General features: G+C 41.5%; 1 protein-coding gene across 2 annotated transcripts in view; it reads left to right on the top strand.

Annotated features, from left to right (window-relative positions):
* The window catches only part of CSGALNACT1 (chondroitin sulfate N-acetylgalactosaminyltransferase 1), a 250336-nt gene that overhangs the window by 72228 nt on the left and 161747 nt on the right, over positions 1–16361 (top strand). Inside the window, exons 1-2 of one of the 2 annotated variants that reach the window (XM_036011521.1) lie at positions 13402–14038; positions 14378–14472. The gene's annotated coding sequence lies outside the window, so the exon portion shown is untranslated. Of the gene's footprint in view, positions 1–13401; positions 14039–14377; positions 14473–16361 lie in introns of those variants that run through there. The other variant, XM_036011519.1, reaches the window with a different exon arrangement.

Here is a 16361-nt window from a genome sequence, read left to right as displayed (position 1 = left end):
AGTTCTTTTTCTGGAGTTTTGTTTTGTTCTTTCATTTGGGTCATGTTTGTTTCTCTCCTCATTTTGGCAGCCTCCCTGTTTTTGTTTCTGTGCATTAAGTGGAGCTTCTATGACTTCCTGGCTTGGTAAAGTGGCCCAATGTAGTAGTTGTCCTATAGGGTCCAGTGGCACAGACTTCCCTATCACCCAAGCAGGGTACTTGAGGTCAGCCCACTGTTGGGCTGTGTATACCCTCAATTTATCTTACATAAAATGTACTTGTAGATGAGAATTGATTGCTGTTGGTGGGTCAATGGGAGGGATTTACCCAGGCTGATCAGCTGCAAGGACTGGCTGTGACCACTGACCGTCAACCTCCGACCACAGTGGAGGATCAGCTGTGCAGGGGCTCACTCCACAGAACAGGACTTACTTTAGCAGGGCTGTGGTGCCCACTGAGTCTGCTGATGGAGTGTGTTGCTTGTGGAGATGGTTAGGTGGTGGTGCTTTGACGTGTTCTGTAGCTGTCTATTGGTTGCACAGGCTCTGGGGCCTCCTGGGAGGTGCAGGCCAAGCTCAGCCACCACCTGCATTCTGTCCAGGGACCCCTGGCATAAGCTACAAAGTGATCTGCAGATGGCTGCTATTTGTGCTGGGCTTGGAGGTTCCAAGTAAGACCAAGCTGTGAACCAAAGCCAGTTGCTGCTAGTTCTGGTCCTGGGAACACTTAGTGCAGGGGTGTCCAACCCGTAGCCCACAGGCTGCATGCGGCCAAGGATGGCTGTGAATACACAAAATTGTAAATTTACTTAAAACATTTTTGCTAGGCTCTGGCTGGTATAGCTCAGTGAATTGAGCATGGACTGTGAACCAAAGGGTCTTCTGTTCAATTCCCAGTCAGGGCACATGCCTGGGCTGTGGGCCAGGTTCCCAGTAGGGGGCAAGTGAGAGGCAACCACATACTGATGTTTCTCTCCCTCTCTTTCTTCTTCCCTTCACCTCTCTCTAAAAATAAATAAATAAAATCTTAAAAAGGAGAATAATTAAAAAAAATTTTTGTTAATGTTTATGTATTTAATTTGTGGCCCAAGACAACCCTTCTTCTTCCAGTGTGATCCAGAGACGCCCAAAGGTTGGACACCCCTGAGAGAGGTGCAAATGAGGCCAGATGCTGCTTGTTTGAGAGAATTTAGGTAAATCTGAAGCATGAGCCAGGGCAAACCATTTGTACAGAAAAGCCACTGGAAACAGCTTGGGTGGCCTGAAAGTTGGGTGGATTGGTTGGAACATTGTCCCAATCACCAAAAAGCTTGTGTGTTCAATCCCTGGTCAAGGCACATACTTAAGTCGTGGGTTTGATTCCCGGTTGGGGTGCATGCAGGAGGCAATTGTTGGATGTTTGTCTCTCCCCCCTCTTCCTCTCCCTGAATACATCCTCAGGTGAGGATTAAGATGACAATATCTCACATCTGTACTTTATGTAAGATAAATTGAGGTCCAACTGTATATGCCTTGTGTCTTGCTTCTTTTACTTAGTATTGTATTGTACATTGTACATTGCCATTCATGAGGTATTCTTTAAAACATGGTTTTTAGTGGATACATATTTGTTACATTATGTGCTCCATATTGTGTTGACCATTTTCCTGTTGTTCTCTTAATAGTAGAATATATTTGTGTCTATTTGGCTATACCCTCAGTGACAAAAAAGTTACAGTTAAAATATATTTGTCAGTTTGGTAAGTTAGACTGTCTCTTCATAGTGGAATTTTTAGTGGGGTTGAAATTTTTCACATATTCTTTGTCTGAAATGTTCTTTTGCCTCAGATTCTGCTTTGTGTGATATAAATATTGCCATCCAAACTTTCTTTTCATTTGTGTTTTCTAGATACATTTTACTCTTTCTTTTACTTTAGTTTTCTGATCCATTTGGTTTTAGGCTGACTTATAAACAGCATATTATTGGATGCTGAGAATCTTTGTCTTTGTGGAAGATGTTTAACCCATTCACATTTGTCACATTTGATAGACTCTGTACACCAAAATCACATTCTCTGTGATTTTGTTACATGGAATGTTATTTTTGTTTCTTTTCCTAGTGATTTAAAAGGCACACATCCAGTTTTTGTTAATTTTGTAGTTTTTATAAGTAAAATTGGTTTATTTGTTTCACTCAAATATGCTCTAAAAGTTCATTTAGAAAGAGGTATTCAAAAGAAGTCACAAGCAATGGTGCATTATTAGAATAAGTGTCTCTTCTCTTAAGTAGGTTGTGCTGAAGGACAAAATCCATTTTATTTCAAGCGTAATGCGTTTAGGTTAAAAAAGTAGTTTTACGGTAAGGTCAGTTTAATGAGCCTTTGTCCACCAATCTGACCCTTTGGTTACTTCAAGACTGGTTTAAAATAAAGATCATGATAACAGTGAAAAACCTCCAACTAGGCCCTGTTTCTCTGTTGTGTACACTGCCTTCTTTGTCATCCTTCACTGCGTCTTTAATGTAAGAAGTGGAGCGCAACTAGTGAGTGGCAGCTGAGGGCAGCAAACGGCAGAATGGGTCCTGAATTGTTAGAACCTGGATAAGTCACTTTCCTTCTGGGCTTCAGTTTCCACCTCTGGAGGAATTTTAATATTATAGGCGGGAACAGCTAATCTTTGAGGCCACTCTTACTTTTTACCTTCAATAATTAAACAGAGTTTATTAAGGACCTATTTGTATAACTTCTCTACCAGGCCCTATATAGAATGAGAAGCACAAAGCTTATCTATGTTAAAAAATATATAGAAAAAAAGAGAAAAGGTCCTAAGATTCTGTATCTTGATCTGTGTGGTGTTTACATTGTGTATAGTGTATAAAAATTCATTGGGTTGTACCTTTAAGATGAGGGTACTTTAATCACTTGTGTATTTTATACCTCAAAAGTAGGAAAACTAAACCAAAAAAAAGAAAAAGAAAGAAAAGAAAAACTGTTAAGATGTTTAAGAAGAAAAGAAAAACTAGCAGGATGTTCAAAGGTTGTGATTGTGAAGCAGGATGGTGTCATGGAGAATCCACAGGAAGTGGACAGTGAGTTTGGATCCTGACAACATCAATACTAGCCTTGGAATCTTATGCACAGTATTTAACATTTCAAGACTCAGTTTCCTTAATAAAAATAAAATTTGTAGTTTCTACTTTATGGGGCTGTCAGAGGTGTTAAATGAGTTATAAGGTACATGAAGCACCCAGCATGTAGTAGGGGATCAATACATATTTTTCAAAAGAGGCAGTAAGAGGGTATTAAACAAGCATATGACAGATTCAAAGAACAAAAGGACCTCACCTTATTTTTTTTAAATTACCTCAAAATAAATGGAACCCAGAAAGTCCAGTGTTAGACTATGAAGAAAAAGGTAGGCTCATATTTTTCTGGTGACATTACAAATTAGTAATACCTGTTTTGGAGAGCCACCTGGCAATTTATAATAAAAACCACCTAGCTGATTATGGTCTTTGAGCTGTTAATCCCATTTTTCAGATTATAGCCTGAGGAAATGGCTCAAAAGGAAAAAACAAAATTTATCTATTTAAAAATGCTTTGTGACAGCATGGATGGACCTGGAGAGCATTACGCCAAGTGGAATAAGCTAGTCAGAGAAAGACAAATACCATATGATCTCATCACATGTGGAAGCTAATGCACAAAATAAACTAAGAAACAAACTAGAAATAGACTTACAGATAGAGAACAGACAGCTGTCAGAAGGAAGGGGGTGCAGGGCTGTGTGCAGAAGGTGAAGGGGTTTAGCAACAAAGAATCTCTTAGACACAGACCCCAGTACGGCGATTCCCCGAGGGAAAGGGGCAGATGTGATGGAAGGGGACTTGACTTGGGGCGGTGAACACATAATGCAGTGTATAAATGATGTTTTATAACATTGTACACCTGAAACCTGTATAATTTTATTAACCAGTGTCACCCCAATAAATTATTTAAAAAGAAAAAATGGTCAACTGGGTCATAATAATGTGTGGAAACAACTAGCCGAAATTGCTCCATTTACGATGACATGTGTATGGACTAAGTAGATATATGGAGAATTTGAGCAAAAAAATGAGAAAATAGTGTGCTCATAGTGAGCACAACCACACAAAGCCTGTGTTTGTGCGGTGACAAAGGCTGGAAGTGAGCTCTGTAAATCTCTGGCTTTATGTGGGACAGGGGTGATCTGTGTTTTAATTTTTCGTTTAGTATCCAGTAGTCCACCCTTGTCCACAGGGAATATTATGAATAATACAGAACTCTCTATATGCTGTTTTTTCCTATGCATACATGCCTATGAGAAAGTTTGATGTATAAGTTAGGTATAATAACAGGTTAACAACAATAATGATAAAAATCGAGTAGTTATGACAATGTGCTGTAATAAAAGTCATGTGGATGGCTTCACAGCCATTATGTAATGAGGTAAGGGTCACTTGGTCACAAGCATTGTGACGTCACGAGTGTCAGTCTAACAACTGAGAGGGCCGTTGCCCAGGAAGGGAGACTGGGAGCACAGGCGCTGGGTGAGGGGTGTTCGCGTCCCGGGCGGGATGGCGCAGGACGTTCCGAGATTTCATTGTGCTGTTCGGTCGGCACACAGTTTAAGTCTTATCAATGTGGATAAGTCTTATAATGCGGGTAAAGTTTTATCTGGAATTTTCCACTTAATATTGTTAGACCGAGGTGGATCGTGGGAAACTGAAACTGAGGCAAGCAGAACCGCAGGTAAGGGAGATCTACTGCAGTGTAATGATTCCTAGGTCAGTCGGTGAAAACGAAGCGGAAACAAAAGGTCATGTGCTCTGAGAGAGAACAGGGCATCTATGAAAACGGTGTACACAATACAGAATAAAAATGTAGAGCAGGTATATATGGAGAGTTACAGAAAAATCGACATTATATTCCTTGTACATATTTTTAAAAACTTGCCTCACCAATGCATTTTGAAAATATTGCACTTGAGAAATGCATATCCTAGAAATAATTAAGTCAGCTAGACCCGCGAAATTATGGAGATGAAAATTCATGGGAGAAGTGGTTATTTTGTAAAATAAAATTTATTTTAAAACTAAAAAAATTTTTATTTGTTGAATTTATTGGGGTGATGTTGGTTAATAAATTTATATAGGTTTTAGGTATACAATTCTACAATACACCATCTATATATTGTATCATGTGTTCACCACCCAAAGTCAAGCCTCCTTCTGTAACCACTCATTCCCCCTTTACCCTCTTCTACCTCCCCTGCCCCCTTTCCCTCTGGCAGTCACCATACTGTCCTCAGTGTCTGAGGGTTCCCCCCCCCCCTCCAAAGGTGAAGGGAGAAGTCCTTAAAGTTATCAAGTCCCCCTTTGCCTACATGTTTTTCCCCCCTGAGCTGCTTTTTTAAAATTTTCTTTTGTGATAAAGAAGAAGATTTTATAGATGCTGAAATGGTTTATGGTGGCCTTATTTAGTTGCTCTTATTTTTATGTCTCCCCAAAGGGTCACAAGGCCCATCATTTAAAAAGAGAAAAATGATGTGTTTTTAGTGCACGGAGAGAATAGCCACTTTCGAGAACTAACAGGAATGGAATGAATAGAGTCTGGCACCTGCAGCCGCAACACACTAAGTACTTTGGCTTGTCTCAGATGTCAGAGGCTTCCCAGGGAAAATGGGATGTGGTGTTGGGCGATGGGGGCCTCCTTGTCTCCACCTGAAAGTCCAAATGAACTCTTCAGTGTTTTCAACTGAGAAAGATTGTCAGAGTGCATGGCAGAACATGGTGGGCCCTGGTTGAGAAACTTTCCTCCTTCGCCTTGGCCTTCATTTAGGCCTGGCCCTTGGGATAGAATATTTTAGGGAAGTAATGATGGAATTTGCTAGGTGTGGGAGGCATCCAGATGTTTCTGGGGATGGAGGAAGCTTTGTATCTGAAATGTATTTGGTGTCATGGAAAATTCTTGATCCAAGTTACAAAACATAAGGAGTACTTCCCAAAAGTGGACTGGCAGAATCAGCGAATTGGAAGGAATCTTAGGATTTGACTAGTCCAAATCCTTAATTTTACCAAAGAGAAAACAGACTCAGGGAGAAAAGGCTTTCCCAAGTTTGCAGGAACAGGCAAAACCAAGTCCGTGGATTTCCAGCCATTACTGTTCCTGCGCCCCCTTGCCGCGGTCCCCCACCTCCCACCATCGCTGCATTAATGGCTCTTCTGCGGCTGCCACGCAGAAGATGAGCCCTCAGACTTAGAAATGTGGCTGACGCACGCAGTTTCTTTAAGCCGTCAGAGGCGTGAGTCAGCAAATCGTGATCTATAGCATCCTTTCAGGATCCCAGTTGTGTAGTGTAGGAAGAGAAGTTTAATTTCAAGAGTTCCACCTAGGTTCATGTCCCAGGTCCACTACAGGGATGGTGGACGACACTAAGCTAGTTATTTAACCTCTGTGAACCTCAGTATCATCTTTAAAATGGAGGATCATAATAGTATCCATCTCTTAGTTTCCTTAGGTGAGGATTAAATTGGGTAATCAGTTAGATTTGGGCCTGGTTTACAGTAAGTCCTCAACAAATGCTAGCTGTTGTTATTACTACTCCAAGGGTAGTTAGAACTAGTTCTGTCAACAATCTTAAGGAAATAAGAAAAGCAGTTCTTAAGGGAGAGATGGGTACTCAGAAAGTCTTCGCTGGGATCGTGAAACCTCCTGGGCTTCCAACAATCAGAAATCTTTCTCTGGTGTCTTTTATGGGTCTATTGTAGCTTTTTCCCCTGGGGTTTTACATCCAACAGCTGTCTTAATTGCCCCCAAATTTTAACTGTTATTTATTTTTAAATTTTCCTCGATTTTCATCTCTCAATAATTTTTATAGCTGTATTGAGGTATAACCAATATACGGTAAACTCAGTATACAATTTGATTAGTTTTGACATACACATGAAACCATCACCAAAATCAAGATAATGAACATATGTATCACCGGGAAAATTTTCATGTGGTCATCTGCCATCCTACCCCTTCTGGCCCCTCCTGGCCTCTCCCAACCCTCCACCCCCACTCCTAGGCAAAAGTGATCTGCTAGAATTGTATACGAATAGAATTATACAGTATGGTTTCTATTTGTCTGACTTCTTTCCCTCAGCATAATTATCATCCATGTCGATATGTGTATAAATAGTTCATTTCTTTTGATTACTGAGTACTCTAATGATATTTTCTTTGTTCACTCTTTATTCCTGTCTTGCTTAACTGGCCATGGTTTGGAAGGCAAATAAATTTTAAATATTTAAAAATATTCATTGATTAAATATCTGTGTTTTTTGTCCTCCCCCTGCCCCATTTCATTGTTACTCAGTGTACATAGTAAATACAGCACTTGTAGGTTCACTGAGAATAAAACCCATTTACATTCTGTATGCATATTTTTAAAATGGTGTCTATAAGCAATGTTATTTATTTATTTGAATGTTGAAGTTAAATTCCTTCTTTCTCATTGGCTCTCAGTATAAAGAAAGCATCCTTCCATTGGCCTAACCCAATGAATTTACTTAGGAAATTCAATTCTGTAAATATTTCCATGTAGTTTTTATTTTCATGATGAAATATTTATTCTGTGAATGTTACAGTCTTTTTTTGAAAATGTAGACAGTATGTGCTCAATTCCCTTGCAGCTGGAGCATAACATGAAATAAACTAAAAAAAAATTGATGCAGCAAAAGTAATACATTTGCAAGATAACGAGAGACCATTTGGGAGGCAAGTCCATTTTTGTAATGACTTTTGCCAACCTCATAGTATCTCTCAACTCTGGACATTCCTGCATTTGGGAAGAAAGAAAGTAAAAATTTCCATTCAAAATGCCTGTTCAAGTTTGGCAAGAGATTTAATTTCTTCATCTATCACAGTGTCACCAGCCCTATGAATACTATAGATCAAGCCTCAGTGCCAGAAGTACGGAAGCTTGGCAGTGTAGGAGGGCAGCATTTAGCCAGAGGGAATCATAAAGAAGCCAGAGAAAACAAACGTTCCCTATTCTGCATCTCAAACTTGCGTTCCGAGCAGTCGTCCTGGGCGCACTCTGCCTGAGAGGCCTGGGGATACAGGAATTGAAAAACTGAGCCTGCAACAGCAATGTATGTATTGACCTTAGAGGTGCTACAAGGATTCCAGTAGCAGATTTTTATGGAGAACAATAAAAAATAAGTGCAGTTTCTGTACTGGAAGGTAACTTGGAGATGATTTGGTCTACACTTTTATGTTGCAGGCGACTTGACCAGGGCCAAACAATAACTCACTGGCAGAACCGGCACTAGACCTGGTACTTAAGAACCACACACTTGTGCCCTCTCCATGCTGTGCCTTCTGTTCTGTTGGGGCTGGTCTCTTGGTGTGTAGGGTGTTAGAATAGATGATTGTTCTTGTTGAGCTGCCCTGTGTCAAGGTCTCTGTTGCCTGGGACTTTGTATTCTTGAGCTGTTCTTCTTGAGATTTGTGTCTTCCTTGGGGGTGAGCTTACTCTGCTGAGTGGAAAGTTGTGCTTGCTTGATTCTGCCAGCCAGCTGTGTGTCAGAAAGGCCCCGGCAAGATGTAACAATTGCTTAATGGATAAATTCATGGTTTTGATTGTCAAATGACCTGTTATGAAGTAGTCTGGTAAAATCTTTCTCTTTGGGAAAGCCATAATTTTAATTCTCACAAGAGCCTGTACTGTTTTAAGCTCCCCTTCTCTAGTCTTAACATCTAAGTCTATATGCTATGTTGAATCTTCATCGTTTCTCCGTGCAGCTTGTTCCCATCAGTAACATATATATTTTTTAGTATGCAGGGATTCTCAGTGGGGGTGGGGAGGCAACAAGTAAAGATCATCCTCTTCCACTGACATCATTGATTTAGTCCAACCCCTTTGTTTTTCAGATCTGGGAATGAAGACTCAGAAGTTATAGACTTGTCTAAAGTCTTGCAGTAAAGCATTTAAGATGATGTATTAGTCAGCTCAGGCTGCTATGACGAAACACCATAAACTGGGTGGCTTATCAACAGCACAAATTTATTTCTCACAGTTCTGGAGACTGGAAGTCTAAGATCATGGTGCCAGCAGGGTCAGGGTCGGGCAAGAGCCCTGTTTGGGGTTGTCGACAGCTGACATCTCTCTGTATCCTCCCATGGTGAAAAAAGAACTAGCTAGCCCTCTGGCCTCTTCTTAGAAGGGCACGAATCCCACTTATGGGAGCTACACCCTTATGACCTAATTAAATCCTGAAGACCTTACCTCCAAATATCATCACATTGGGGCTAGAATTTCAACATTTGAATTTTGAGCTGACATGGCTAGTCCACAAGAGATGAAAACCCAGTCTCTTGTTCTGCACAGGACTGAGTGTAGCAGATCTCTCTGAAATACTGTTCATGCCTCATTAGCATCCGCGATGGTGCCTAACATGTGTTGGGCAGCTGCAGTGTCTAATCGGGGCAGGGCTGGCCCAGAAGAATTTCCTGGGAGAGGGTGTCCCATAAAATGAGCAATTGCATGTGAGTATGACTGACACTGCAGTCTGTGTACTGGCAAACAGCTCTCTTTCGTGAAGGTCCATCAACTGTCTGTCTGTATCTTAACTGATTTAGGAGAAAGATTGGCAAACAGAGCAATTTAATTTCTTTCCAAGAGGCTAGCTATTGCTCTGATTCTCTCCAATCCAAATTAGACTGTCTCTCTTTTATGCTCCAACAGTGCATTATTTGTGTCTCTGTTTAGTCTGTGAGTCGTTTCATTCTTCATCATGTTAGTGGTTCCCGTGTTGATAATGTGAAGATGGTTCAAAAAAGAAACTCCCAGGCACCCGTTGCCCAGCTTGGGAGGTGCTGAATAAATATTTGGAGTGTAAGGAAAATATTATTTGATACCCTTGAAGGTGATAATAAACCCATACATTTAAAAAAAAGACTTCAAACAGTTTAGTAAGATAGTTTTGTTCATAGCCTTGGTAGTTTTGCTACTAGTACCTGAGCTGATCCCCATTTATCAGAGTGAAGAAACTGAAGTGAAGAAGATCATGGTGACCTTCACTGGAAGGATTAGGAATAAGAAGGAGGTATCTCCTCATGTAGCCTGTGCACAGGAGAACAGGACACAGAGGTCTTGTTTTTCATTTCACAGAATAACAGAAAACAACATTTTGGGGGAAGAACTCATGACATTTAAAGTCAGTTGTGCCTTAAAACCTACTATTTTCAGTAAAACCATTTAATGTGGAAGGAAGTGGTCAAGAATATAGTAACATGCAATTTATAATGCATACATCTGGGGGCACCTTCTTTTCTGAAACATGTTCTTGAGATGATCATTTTAGAAGTTGACTGCATCGCTCTGGACCCCATCTGAGCTGTCTTCAGTACCATATCATAGAGGACTCCGTGGACTTATACACCTGAAAAACATCACTATAGCACAGAGCAGGGGTCCCCAACCTCCTGGGCCATGGACCTGTACTGGGCCGCATGGCAGGAAGGGCGTGGTGGGCCAGTGAGCGAAGCTTCATCTGTACTTAGAGCTATTCCCCCTGGCCCACGTTACTGCCTGAACCCCACCTCCTGTCAGATCAGCCTATGGGCTCGAATCATCCCCAAACCATCCCTCCTTCCCCCATCCTGGTGTGTGGAGAATTGCCTGCCACGAAACCGGTCCCTTGTGCCCAAAAGGGACTGCTGACATAGAGAGGACTCCACTGATTTTACAAGTAAAAAACATTATCATAATTTTAAAACATATGTTATTATCCACATATGCACAAAGAAAATCTCACCAGACAGCTTTAGTTGGCAGAGGCATGTGTAGTCTCTTGGTACTTTTCATTTGTTATTCAGGAATCAGCGTATCTGACATATAGTTTAGGTGAAATAAAGATGTAAAGATTTACATTTGTGAGGGCAAGGAAGCTGTGGGACTTACAAGGCACACCAGTGGATATTGTCACACCACTGGACCAATAGTGTTTTTGAAGTTCTTTGGAAATGAAAATGCTGGAACTTTCTCTCGTTAATTATACATCATATAGAATCAGTCCCTAGATTGTTAAAATATTCTTGATCTCAGTGTCCCCATTTCCAACTGCTCTTTTCAATAGTTGATTTTTGGTAGTCTTCTTTCAGCATGATGAAAAGCCAACTTATGTACGGAGTCCTGCTAATGGATGCATGTCAAACTCTATTCCTGGGGGTGGAGTGGGGCAGACCCCCCGACCTTTAGAATCCCAACTGGGACGTTTCCAAAACCCACGTGTGTGATGCCTCCGTGGACATGCTCCCAGCCACTCTCATGTACCTCTTGCTTTCTCCTGTCCACTCGTTACCACAATTAACATTCAAGAAACCACCACAGAAGCTCCTCTGAAATCCTCACTCTCTGTGCCAAACTGTCGAGAACACAGTGGGCATCAGATTACAAGAAAGGAGACATCAGCCCTATATACAAGTATAAAACTGAGGGAATGTTATTGACAATTATTTGCTGAATCAGGCAAAGCAAGGAACTGTATCTACTCTGTGTACCTGCAGTTGCTCTCCTGGATTTAGCTTTCATTTTTAGCACATTCTTGTTCTTTCTTTTCTTGACACTCAGGAAGACTTGTCCAAGAGTATGCTTTTGTCTCTGTAATCTCCTACGAAGGATGAAGGATGCAGGAGGCCGAGGAGGGTCTGTGTTTCCAAGGCCTCAGTGGCAGTGTTTGGAAGCCGGCAGCGAATCGGCCACATTCCCACTTTAGGGTAGCTAGCACCCACCTCTGTTAGAGAATCACACAGGAGGAATCAGATAAGGCAGTGTTGCATAATAGAAAAACTAAAGGCTTGCTTTCCTTTTTCTTTTTAGAGCTTCAGTTTTGAAGTGAGAAAAGCCCTGGCTTTAGTGTGCACTAGTTGGGAAGTTTCCTAACACCTTTCAGCCCCATTTCCTCCACGGGCACAATGGGAATGTTAATGCGCATGTCCATAGCATTGTTGTGGGGGCAAATGAATTCATATGTCATGCAGCTAGCTCAGCGTATGGAATATTATAGATGTGCAGTCAAGGTTCCTTCCCGTTCTCCTAATGGGGCATGTGTCCAGCCGAACCCACCACTTTCCTTAGCATACCTGTGGTCCACCTTCAGTAATATTTCATGATGCTGATCCCTCTTTCACAGTGTTCGTTCACTAAGGGAGTCTTGTCAATGGTTCTGTCCCCCTGTCTCTTTGCTTTTCCAGTACTAGCTTGAGATGACTGCCTTCTTGGGGAACATGATGTGGGTAGCTGCTAAGGAGACAATATACTTCCCAGAGCCAAAGATCAGGGTTTTAATAAGTCCTTTATTAGGAAAAGAGGCAGGAGCCCAGCCATCCTATGGCTCTTAACCTGCAGTTTGGCAACCCTAGGACCAGACTCTTAGAGGCTTGGTGAGTGTGTGTAGATGAAAACGCTCAACATTTCTCTTCAAGTTGCTGGAGTGAGAAGAACAAATTAGATTATTGATGATCATATGGAGGTATGAGCTGACAGTCTACTTAGTTTCATCATTAAAACAAGAGTGGTTTTGAACAGTCGGGATTTCCCCCCTTTTTATTTAGATGGCAAAGAAGATTTATTGAGGATATCAGTAAAGACCGTGTTGGTGATCTAGCCTCCAAAGCTGTCCCCTGGACAGAGAAGAAAATTTAAGAGAATAAGAATATGAGATGAAAAGCCAAATTATAAACTCATTTCAACTCTTGGCCTGCAGGCTCTGGAATAACATTCTTTGTTGTCAAGGATGGAAAACAGCTCAGACTCGGGTCCAAGTGATTATTCCACTTTGGCATTGCGGCCTTTCTGCCAACTGCAATTCCATTTAGACACAGATTAATTAGGCAGGCAGAGACGGAAGTGTGCTGTGAGAACAAAGCCAGGAGAGGCAGGGCTGCAACCTGCAGAGGGCGCTGTGCGGAGTCCGCAGAGCCGCCTGGCCCAGCCCACTGTCACGTGAAAGCCACAGAGTGAGGGTGACAGTGTGTGTATGCAAATGGACTCCAAACTTCTGTAGTGACACACCTCATTCTACTGACTTTGTTCATGCCAGTGCCTCGCAGAAAATCTCAAACTGTGGTGAAGGAAGACAAAAATGTGGCTGATCAGCTTTAGTCACCAGGAGGCTGTCCCTTGGAGAAAGGGGCTAGTGGATGCAGACATGAACGGGTTAAAACTTTCCTGGGGCCCTGTGTCACCATTCGGCACCTTTTTAATTCTTGCTTGTAAAACGGAAAACGGGAACAATAGTACCTTTTACTTTTCGCTGTTACTTGAAATGCAAAGACAGATGAGATAAAATCATGAAAACTCTTGGGAAAGACGACTGCCTTAATTAATTGAAGATAGCACTATTAACACTTATCTAACAGGAGGGTTTACTCCCTTTCCAGATATTTTCCTGGCTCTTGCTTCCAGAGTCTTTTGCTTGTGATCCCGTTTCCATCTGCTTTTATCTTCCCTGACACATCTGTGTCTTCCAGTGGAATTCCTTCAAGGAAAGGATGGTGTGGGGGCGCAGGGCTGAACCTGCCTCGCTCGGCTGGGAAGACAGCGAGGGCTACGGGCTAGCGCACCCGAGGGCCGGCGGCGCTGGGGCCGCTGTCCCGCGGGGGCCGAGCGCGCGCCCACCCTGCCGGGAGCTCGAGCTCCACGCTGCAGGCGCGGAGGCAGCAGCGGCTACGCTACCGGTGGGGCGGCGCTGGGCTGCGCTGCGGGCGGTCTGGGGACCCGGGCTTTCCTGCCATCTTCCGACTCTTCGGAACGTGTGAACCCTTTCTTCCCCCCGGTGAAAATTTCCAGGAGGATTTGTTATTATTATTTTAACATTTCATTCCACAGAACCATTAAAAAAAAAAAGTGGTGGCGCGGTGCACGGTCCTTTCAGAGGGGGGCAGCATTTCAACTCTTGGCCCCAAACTGGCAGCCCACTGGCCTCAGTGCTGCTCCGGCCCCCAAGCCGAGCAGCAGGGAGTTAGGACGCAGCGTGTGGGCAGCAGGCACGTTTCTTACTTGCGAGGTTTGGGGTTTGTTTGTCTGTTTTGATTCTTTATCAAGTAAATATGAGTCTGCTTTGCTTTTACACACACTTCTTTGTGGCTTCACCAGTTATTAAACCTTTATGAGTTTTTTTTTTTAACGTTTTGTATATTACCAGTTAAAATAGGGAGGAGAAAATACCATTCTGGTTTTTGGGGTGATGCTTTGGATGAATTGTATTTTTATATACTACATGATTTAAAATTTTACCATTTTGTAATACTACCTACATTTAAGACATGGAAATTCACAGGGGCTACCTTCTATTTTTATTTTATTTTATTGATTGATTGATTGATTGATTGATTTTGTATTTTAGAATCCTTTCCATTTCAAGGAGAGAATCCAAGGAATTTTTACCCCGTGGAGGAATGATGTAGTTCCATCCATAACCTTCTCTTTTTATACTTCCAGGTAAGTGAGTCTGTTAATCTTAAATTACTTAAGAAATGAAGATCTGTATGGTTTGACTTGAACTCAGTATTATGGCTGTGTTTGAAATATGTTCATTTCATTTCACTTTCAATAGTTTGATTAATAGCAAAGTACTATTTTAAGATATGAATACTTTTTCAAAGTAATACAATTACTTGGCTGCTTTGATTCCTTTTATTCATTTTGTAAAGCCTGTAATCTGCATTTGACTTTACCAACTTCTTCAGAATTTCTTGCTTCCCAAAGTGGCAAATGACTTAAATCAATAATGTAGTTAAAAGAACTGCATGATTCTCTTTTAAAACTGTTCACTTGAAAGGGAAAATTTGTTCTCCTTTCGGAAGTTGTGGCAGAGTATTAAGCTTTCTCAAATATGTATCCCATAATCAGATGGGCACCATAATTTTGACCAGGCTACAAAATAATTATTTAAATAAAATGGCTTAGGAAATTGAAGGATGATCTTCCTTTCTGACTTATAACATCTTAAGGGTGTGCTTTCCGGAAGTGTTGGAGAACAGCACCCTGATGGATTGTATGGTTGGTTTTAGTCTGAGGGCAAATGTAAATCTTGGGAACGTTGTTTTAGTGTAACCGGTAATTTTGTGTTTCTCTGCAACAAGGTATTTTATTACATCTGGCAAGACTAAACTTAAAAAAAAAAGAACTTTAGGGACATCATTAATGTTGAAATGCAACAGTATGAAATGGGAAGTTATATATATGGTTCCTGTCTTCAGCAGAGCAAACCTTTTTTAGTTTTCTTCAGAAACTAGAGATACCTTAATGAAAATGGGTAAGCTGTACTCACATATACATATCATCAAGAAAACTCCCTACGCCCTTCCTCTTCGTTTAACAAATTTCTGTAGAGGTTTTGTTCGTGATTTTGTATTTTTTGTTTTACTTTTGTTACACTGGTTAAAATTAAAGAGTGGATGTGAAAACATTTGATTTTGTGTTAATGAACTGCTTTGTGCTAAAACAATAGAGTATGAGGAGTTTAAAAGGGATTGTGTCTGAGTTACTAATAATAGAAAAATGAAAACATTGGCCAAAAGCTAACAATACAAATAAAAATAACCAAAGAATAATTTTTCAAATTCTTTTCAAGTGGCTCAGAGGCCTGAGTAATTCAGGCCCAACTTGAGAGACATAGGGCATTGTCTGTCTAATCTTAGTTCTTGTGATGTTTAATGTTTTTGTGAATGGCTTGGATGCGTAGAAGAGAACAATGTCATTGACATACAGTGTAGACCATAGTTATGAAAACCTTGAGATAACCATAGGAAAGAGCCCAAGTAGACTGTACAAAACAGAGGAGCAATCAAAAGCTGATTGAGGTCTACTTGGGCCCATGCAAAGTAATAGGGTGTTTATGCTCTGATATGAAGCTATTAGAGTAGTAAGACAGGGAATGTTGGGGGTGGGGAATGTGCGAAAGGGCAGAGCAGGACATCCAGGGGTGGGTTTTAGTGGCAGTCACAGTGCTGTGGCAGAGATCTCTGGGCAGAGATGCAGGATGTTACCAGGGAGCCAAGTCTCCAACTGGGCAGTACGAGCATGGGAAAGTCAGTTTCCCAGGAATTACTCCTTCTTCACTGAGTCCTGTATGGACTCACAGTATGGACCTTCAGCAGTGGGCCTTCCCCAGACCTGCAAGAAACAAATGATAAATTATGAAAGAGTGACAGGGTTGTTTCTCCCTCTGGCAGGCAGAAAATCCGTACCAGTGCACGGTGGTCACGGAATGCAAGCGGGGAGAGGTTTGATTGAAATATTTAATAGCATTAGGCCATAAAAGAATTGCAATATGGGTATCCTGGTGTCTGACTCATGATGGTTTTTTTCTCAGTGAATTGCTGCTC

This window comes from Phyllostomus discolor, chromosome 11 (genome assembly GCF_004126475.2).
Source record: "Phyllostomus discolor isolate MPI-MPIP mPhyDis1 chromosome 11, mPhyDis1.pri.v3, whole genome shotgun sequence".
Lineage (NCBI taxonomy): Eukaryota > Metazoa > Chordata > Mammalia > Chiroptera > Phyllostomidae > Phyllostomus > Phyllostomus discolor.
The sequence above is the reverse complement of the archived record's forward strand: the minus strand, read 5'-3'. Positions and strand labels throughout refer to the sequence as shown.